The following is an 8,587-nucleotide window of genomic DNA, read 5'->3' on the forward strand; positions in this document are numbered from 1 at the left end:
AACGTCACTCTATTGATGGATTTCTCTGAATAAATAATTAAAGATGAGCGAACGGTGTTCGATTGAATTGATATTCGATCGAATATCAGGCTTCTCAAGATATTCGATTCCAATCGAATACCACGCGGCAAACGCATTAAAAATTCGTATCCCCTCCCACCTTCCCTGGCGCTTTTTTTGCACCAATAACTCTGCAGGGGAGGTGAGACAGGAACTACGACAATTGGCTGGCTAAATCAGGTCACCTCCAATTTATACGAATAGTGGATTTCAGATCCAGGTCTTATGAGACTGTGAACTACATGACTGTGAGACAGGGACAGATGTACAAGCAGGGTTAGCTAGGGATTACCTTTATTTAGGTGGGAATGTTACTCAAACAGCTCTTTGGGGCTCTCTCGTCAGGATCCCTGTCAGCTTGCGTTATTCGGGAGCTGACATTTTCTCATAGGAATGCATTGACCAGCGTTGATTGGCCGAATGCCATACAATGTACAGAATTCGGCCAATCAACGCTGGTTCTGCTGGAGGAGGCGGAGTCTAATATCGGTCCACAGCAGTCTCCATTGTGGTCCGATCTCAGATATAGCAGAGCTGGCCGTGCGCTGAACCCTGCTGCATCTGAGATGCAGCAGAGCTGACTGTGCGCTGAACCCTGCTACATCTGAGATGCAGCAGAGCTGACTGTGCGCTGAACCCTGCTACATCTGAGATGCAACAGAGCTGACTGTGCGCTGAACCCTGCTACATCTGAGATGCAGCAGAGCTGACTGTGCGCTGAACCCTGCTACATCTGAGATGCAGCAGAGCTGACTGTGCGCTGAACCCTGCTACATCTGAGATGCAGCAGAGCTGCCTGTGTGCTGAACCCTGCTGCATCTCAGGTGTAGCAGAGCTATGTCAACTCTGCTATACCTGAGATCAGACCACAATGGAGACTGCTGTGGACCGATCTTAGACTCCGCCTCCTCACAGATTAGCCTCTCACAGAACCAGCGTTGATTGGTCAAATGCTGTACTCTGTATGGCATTCGGCCAATCAACGCTGGTCAAATGCATTCCTATGGGAAACAGTCAGCTCCCGCTCAACTCTTATTATTGCATTATTAGTGGGGTAATATACAGGGACTTGAGCATGCTAGATGCCCCCAGACATGCTTCCCCTGCTGTCCCAGTTGCATTCCAGGGTGTTGGCATCATTTCCTGAGGTGTCATAGTGGACTTGGTGACTCTCCTGAGTCGAAGAGTGGCTTCCCCTGAAACAAAGCATTTTTCCCCATAGACTATAATGGGGTTCGATATTCATTTGAATAGTCGATTATTGAGGGGCTATTCGCAACGAATATTGAATATTTCACTGTTCGCTCATCTCTATAAATAATCTATTATATGCAACCTTTGGGATAGCTGAGTTACTCCTAGTGTCAAAGTCAGGAGTGAATGAAGAGGATTAGAAAATCTAAAGGAAGCGCTCGGGCATTTCCTTTCTGTTAAATGCACTTCTGACTTTGGCTCCAAAAACCACAGCAAAATCTGCAACTAAAAATGCGGTGTTTCCTCAACGTGGGGCCTTAGCCTAAGCCTGGAAAAAAAATCAATCCTTGGGTGTGCATACTTTTGAAATCAGGCGATGCTCGGGATAACGTAGGCAAAATGCTCCTGGCGATCGATGCGGCCCGAAATGGGTCATTGCCGCTGTGTCTTCCCCTCACTTGACGCTGAAAAGGCGTTCGATCGTGTCCACTGGTGCTTTCTGCAGGCTAACCTCGAGCAAGTGGGCATAGGCCCAACTTTCTTAGGGAAGACTTTTTCTCTATACAGGGACGCCTGCCCCAGGGTTCGGACCGCCCTATTCACAGTACGGAATAGGACGAGACAGAGGTGCCCTTTGTCTCTCATGTTGTACACCCTGATCATGGAACACCTGGCGGTTGCGGGCCAGCTCCAGTGTACATGGTATGCAGATGGGGAATAAACAGGTTAAGGTGGCTCTGTATGCCGATGACCTAATTCTTTATGTTACGCAGCCGAAGGTATCATTCCACTCGATATTTCATGAGTGTCACAGATTTGGACTGGTGAGTAATTTCAGAGTCAACCTAAGAGTGAGGCTTTGAACATTACTTTACCATCAGCGGAGGTAACTGGCTATGCAGTTCCCTTTTAGGTGGCAGCCCCACTCCATTAAGTACCTGGGGTTTCATATTGTCTCTGACCCTGCTGGCTTGTTTACAAGCAACTACCTCGCCCTCTTGGTGAAGACCGAGGCAGACTTACGGAAATATGGAGCACTGGGCCTCTCTTGGTTTGGACGTATTAATGCTTTAAAAATGGATATTGTTTGGGCCCTCGATCCTTTTTCTCTAGACTCTAATCCATCTTTGGCTGATTTATATGGGAGTCGGCCTGCAGTCGCTTGCGGTTTCTCACATAGTCACGCCATAAATGCAATGGGGGAGCGGGATTACCTGATCCTTTTTTGTACTATAGTGCTGCGATCCTATTGAACCTCTTTGATTGGCGCTACCAGAATTCCGACAAGCAGTGGATGGCTATTGAGAAAGAGCTGCTCGCGACACCCCTACCTTGAATTCCCAATCACTACCGGCCGCGATAGGTCTGTCACACATTTCTATCTTTTCACTTCCTCAGTGTCTGGGATTCAGTATGTCGTAGACTGGGTATAGCGAAGGTCCCCGGCCCCTTGAGCTCATTGTTTCACAACGCCATGTTCCCGCCGTCTGTTCCTCTCGGTGTTTCCTGTGTTGGTCTGACCACAACAATGTAATGTCATTGTAGGTTCAGGCTCCTTGGACCAGCTGCGTGTTTCCAGTCCGCCCCTCACTATGTCCTGGTTGGAACATCACTAACTGTTTTGTTTCATCCATAAGTTCTTTTTACTGCGAGTTTCCTCCTCTGATCCCACCGCACTGGAAAAGGCTTTGCTTCAATCTGGCACTCCTACACATGTAGTCTTCTTCCTTTACAATGTCCTCCTGAGCTGATGGTATCACTGTCCAGATCTCCTACATAAGATGTACCCCCATGTGTCTCATCGGTTTAGACGCTGTGGTGCAGAAACGGGCTCTCTTCTCCATATCTGGTGGGAGTGCGTGGGGATCCAACCATTCTGGAATTCTGTTTTCGACCTCTACTTTAAGATCAGTTGTTGCACCCTCGCGCCCTCCCCCCAGTTATACCAGGTAAATACGAACCAGTTAAGGGTGACCTGTGACGCTTCCTTGCGGCTCCCAGGGCAGTCATCTCTAGGCCCTGGCACACTGACGCCACACCTTCTTTACATGAGTAGCTCCAGGAATTCCTCCACATACGGTGTATGGAGGTGCTAGTAGCAGCGGATTCCGCTACTCTTACAGGTTTGATGCACTCTGGTGGCCATGGGTGGTGTTTCAGGAGTCGACTGATTTAGCTAGCTCCCTTTCTTGAGCCCCTGATAACTTGGGATGCATTTCTGTTATTACATTCAGGTCTGTTGTCCATTTTTTTCTCCCTCTGTTTCTCTCCTTCGTTGTCCCCCTTGTCTTTGGTCTAACTTTTTCCTGATCCTACTTACATTTGCTCCCATGGGAGCAATTGTCTTCGAGAAGTCTTCTATTCTCCAGCCCTTTCTCTCTTTTGTTTATTGTGTTATTGCGAGAGCTTGAACTGCACCTTCCTGACTGTCTTGTTTTCTGGGCCTGCGGCCCTGGTTTGCGTTGCAGTGTGGTGCTACACAGCCTCCTGTTTTACATTTTGTTCCATCCTTTGTTACTTTTTGAGGTTGTACACTGTAATACAATGTTAATAAAACTTGATAAAACTTTAAAATAAGACGATGTCACACACAGCAAATTTTTTCAGGCCTAAAATTTGTGGCGCCATGTTGCAAACTGTGACGCAAATGAGAACAAAAATGCAGATTTAGGCCAGGGCAACACTGCGGCTTTTTCTAGTGGTACTGATTGATTGCGACTATTGAGTGACTGCTACAGCCACAAAATTGCGTGCAGTTCAGGCTAGGTTCACATCCGTTTGGCGATGTGTATTTAGTGTATTCATATGGAATTCAGGCGCAGGTCAATAGAATTGATTTATAGCGCTACAAAAAATTGCAGTGTAGCCCCGGCCTTAAAAATTTGTAAAATTCCCCCAAATGCAGCAGGTATGATAGGTATGAACATTTCTTTTACAGATTATAACATCTACGTTTACTATGCATCTTTATCGTTAGATTATCTTTTGTTGAAACCTTGTCTAGGCGCTTGCGAACGGACATTGAAAAAAAAAATGGCCTGGGCGCATGCGCAGTAGCCATAGTAGAAGCCGCATGATACTGTGCATGCACCCAGGTCATTTTTTTTTCAATGTCCGTTCGCGAGCGCCGGAGGAGGATGGGACCCAAGGACGTAGATGAAGATGAACACACACACTGAATGCCCGCCCAGCGTACACGTTCGGTAAGTAGATCACATTCTTTTTTAGGGTATTATTTTAAAACGGGGGGGGGGGGTAGTTTAATATAACATTTACGGTGCATGAATAGCCTTTTTTAAAGGCTATTCACGCATATGTGGGGCTCTATCAGCATGATTTTGCTGATAGAGCCCCTTTAAGTTTGGGACACGCAGCAGACATGCTCCTGAATTTTTCTCAAGGACAATTCAGCAGCATGTATTCCTAAAAGCAATAAGGTTTTGGCAGTTGTCTGTTCTGCAGGAATCACTGTGAATCACCAAATACTTTTAACCTTTACATCACAAAAATTGAAAGCCATTGGTAAACTCTACAGCAGTGACAGACATGCCACAGGATTAAAACCGACAGCTCAAGTAACAATGCACTGCAGTATTTAAGCTAAGGTCCAACATTGCAGAAAAAAATGCTGTATTTTATAGTTGATGAGAATGAAGTGAAGAGATGGTCTGCAGACACTCCTGAGCCTTTAAAACATCCAATTTTTTATTCCATAACGATTAAAATGACAGCATACAAAAGGGTGCCCGTAGGAATTCACACATGGTGCGTTAAAAGAAGACGCTCTTCTTCTTTTAACGCACCATGTGTGAATTCCTACGGACACCCTTTTGTATGCTGTCATTTTAATTGTTATGGAATAAAAAATTGGATGTTTTAAAGGCTCAGGAGTGTCTGCAGACCATCTCTTCACTTCATTCTCATCAGCTGATTTCCTCCCACAGTCCGGAGGCAAGGTCTTGCACCTCCGAGAGAAGCCTAAGAGAAGTGGTAAGACGCAGTTCTCATTACTTTACTTATACTATTGTATTTTATAGTACCAGAAAAGTGAATGATATTTTGGTTAATCTTATCTACACATTGTGGAAAAAAAGAACTATGAAAAAGCTGCTTTTTCAAAAACATGGATATGTTTTTGAAAATGACAGTATGTTAGTTTTAGCTGTGGAATTGTGAGCACTTTCCCTATAGATTTAATAGGGAAAGGAAAACGTAGAGAAAAAGGCAGCAATAACTGAATGCAATGTGTTTTTGGTGCTCCTTTTCTTTAGCTGCATTTCATTACGTGGGGCCTTGGTCTTAGGGAAATCTCATTAACTATGTTGCACCTTCACATCACAATGGTTTAGTTAACAAGTATAGACAGGTATCGTGCTGTTTTTGCAAGAAAGCAGTCATGTTTTTTAATGGTGTTCAGCCCCTTTAAGAGAATGGCTTGCGAGACTTCTCACATTTAGAAAACTGTAGCATGCCCTTAGGTAAAGCAAGGTTATTGCGCAATGTATCACGTCACAGAGAGGAGAAGCTTCCATTACGTGGCAGACAAGAGCCTGCGCTGACGTCAATCTCTTTTAGTAACTTCATCCACTAACAAGCTGTTAAACAAACCAGTGAAAACGTTTCCAAGAAACTAATACAGATTTGACTGTCCATGTCATAACATCTTTGGGATCACAAGCATTTGGCACAGGGACCTTAGCTGATAGCCACTTGGCCAAAGACCAGGTTTGGTGGCATAAATAGTAGATTAAACACATGCAAAGCATAATGGCACCTTTTATATCAGATGACAAAGACGAGAACTGTGAAGTTCCAGGCCACTAACCTCCAGGGTGTTGTATTACCTGTTCCATGTCAAAATATCTCAAATTTTAAATGTTTTACATATAAAGATCAAGGGCAAAGGTAGTTTTCTTGAGTAGCATGTGTGTAAATACAACCTGAGGCGGCCTGTGAACCCTGTTTTACAATTTACATAAAAAGCTAATATATCTAAAGAGTGATGGTTATTTATCATGTTCTGATCCTGAGCTTACATCCTGTATTATACTCAAGTGCTGCACCAACTATTCTGCTGGTGTAGTCAGGGCAGCAGATAAACCAATAAATAGGCACCAGAATTCTGGCATAATTTGCACCAAAAAAAATATGTAGATATTTTACATCTCATTTTAGACACTTTCTAGCACTTTGTGCACTGTGTACGACATGTGGGTAGAACTGATTGAAAAGGGGGTGTGGCTAAAATGCTAAAGTTTGAGTCAGAAATTGGGCCAAAATTTGATCAGAAACTAAACTGGTTTAAAGTTAAACTAGACAGTCTAAAAGTACAACAGATATTCAAGCAGCATCAGAGACTTCAGAAAATCTGGTGAAGTTTAAGGCCCGCTTCACATCTGTACATGAGGGAGTCCCCTTGGGGACCCCCTGAACAGAAACCTAATTCGCATAAAAAAATAGTTACCTTAGGAAACCAGCGGACCCCATAGAAAAATGCACTTTTCTCTCCGTATTTTTCATGCAGAATGGGAACAGAATGGCCCGAACGCAGGTGTGAACTGGGCCTAAGACTGTCTAGTCTAAGTTTGCACAGTCTAAAAGTTTTAGTTTATCTGCCCCACTGTGTTTCATATACGTCAGAGCTGCAGAAGCTATTTAACTGTTGTTATTGGAAGCTCTAAGCAAGTTTGTGGACAGCGCTGAAGCCTGCAGAATTGTTAATACAGAAATAGAGTGCAAATGAAATATTTTTACAGATTGAGCTTTTCCTTGTACGTAAAATATAAAATGTTGAGCTGAATGTATGATTAAGGGTGCATGCACACTACGTAACGCCGGGCGTGTATGAGAGCCGTACACGCCGGCATTACAGCAGACTGCCGAACACTTCCCATTCACTTCAATGGGAGCGCTCGTAACAGCGGCGTTTACGAGCGCTCCCATTGAAGTGAATGGGAAGTGTTCGGCAGCCCTGCTGTAACGCCGGCGTGTACGGCTCTCATACACGCCCGGCGTTACGTAGTGTGCATGCACCCTAAAGGGGTATTCTAAGACTTTTATATTGATGGCCTAGCCTTTAGGGTACATCTTCAAAATTATCAGTGGGAGTCCGACACTAAGCACCGCCACTGATCAGTTGTGCTTGGGCAAGAAATGCAGCTTCTGTTAGTGACTGATATCACATTCTTCTCAGGTGACTGGTACCTCAATACCAATGAGTGGGCAGCCAGGGGAAAGTGAAGATTGCTCAGATGACCGGGTGACAGAGCTTGAAAATCATGAGATTTCTGGGAAAGTCTGGTGAGTTGACATGTATGTTACAGTAAGATACTCAGAGGACTGCTCTTCTGTGATGCACTGCAGGATAATCCGAAGAGTGTCTATTCCAGTCTTTCCTCCATGTTACGAAGTTGCTTGAGCCTTTAATCACATGGGCTAATTAAAGTAACATGACTCATACTTACACTAATGTAAATAGATTTCTGTCTTCCAGCCATGAATTAAAAGTTTCATTACTTTGGAGACATTGCTGCAGAATGTACATAGATTTCACAGGAGTGGCTGAAAACACTCCAGCCAGAATACCTGAGCAAGCTGTAAACAGGAAAGGGTAGTAGTTTGGCTCTTCCTGAGATTCATCACATCTAGTCTTAAATAAAGGAGAGGGCCCCATTAAAAAATCCCAAAAAAAAACCAAGTGTACACAGCTCATTTGCAGACCAATGTGTCACAATCTACAAGCGAACTCTTTGTAGTCTAATCCTGTAGTCATACATTATACCCTCCTTCTTCTATTGTCCACAGGCTTGGAGAGAAATAGGTCTGGATACAAACTGTATTGAAATCAGGACTATTTTCAAAGTTGTATAGTAATTTTATGCATAAGAACAATACAATGCAAAACTATACTATACACAGGAAAGTGGCCGACGGACATCAGCGCTTTTGGGTGAAGGCGCGATGGGAGCGCGAGAGAAGAGGCAGAGAAGAGGCGGAGAAGAAGACAGAAGCCATCGCTGGAGCGTTTTCAAGCAGCACTGGGGACACCCAGTGCTGTTTGAGAGCAGGGGAACGCCCCCAGTGTTGCGAGAAAAGTCATTTACATAAGGAAGAAAGAAGATATTTCTCAGGAACGTTTAAAAAGGGTATTCTAATGATAGAATCCCTTTAATGATAGCAACTTTTGTAAATTGCCCTCAAGCCACCCTTCAAGCTTCCTCTTTAAGTCACGTGGAGTGGAACGAGCTCAGGTTGGCAGAATATGAAGAAGTTTAAAGGTCATACAGAGCCCCTGGCATTGGCACAGCGTCATTCATAAGGTACAGAGCAGGTA

This window comes from Leptodactylus fuscus, chromosome 7 (genome assembly GCF_031893055.1).
Source record: "Leptodactylus fuscus isolate aLepFus1 chromosome 7, aLepFus1.hap2, whole genome shotgun sequence".
In the NCBI taxonomy this organism is placed as follows: Eukaryota; Metazoa; Chordata; class Amphibia; order Anura; family Leptodactylidae; genus Leptodactylus; species Leptodactylus fuscus.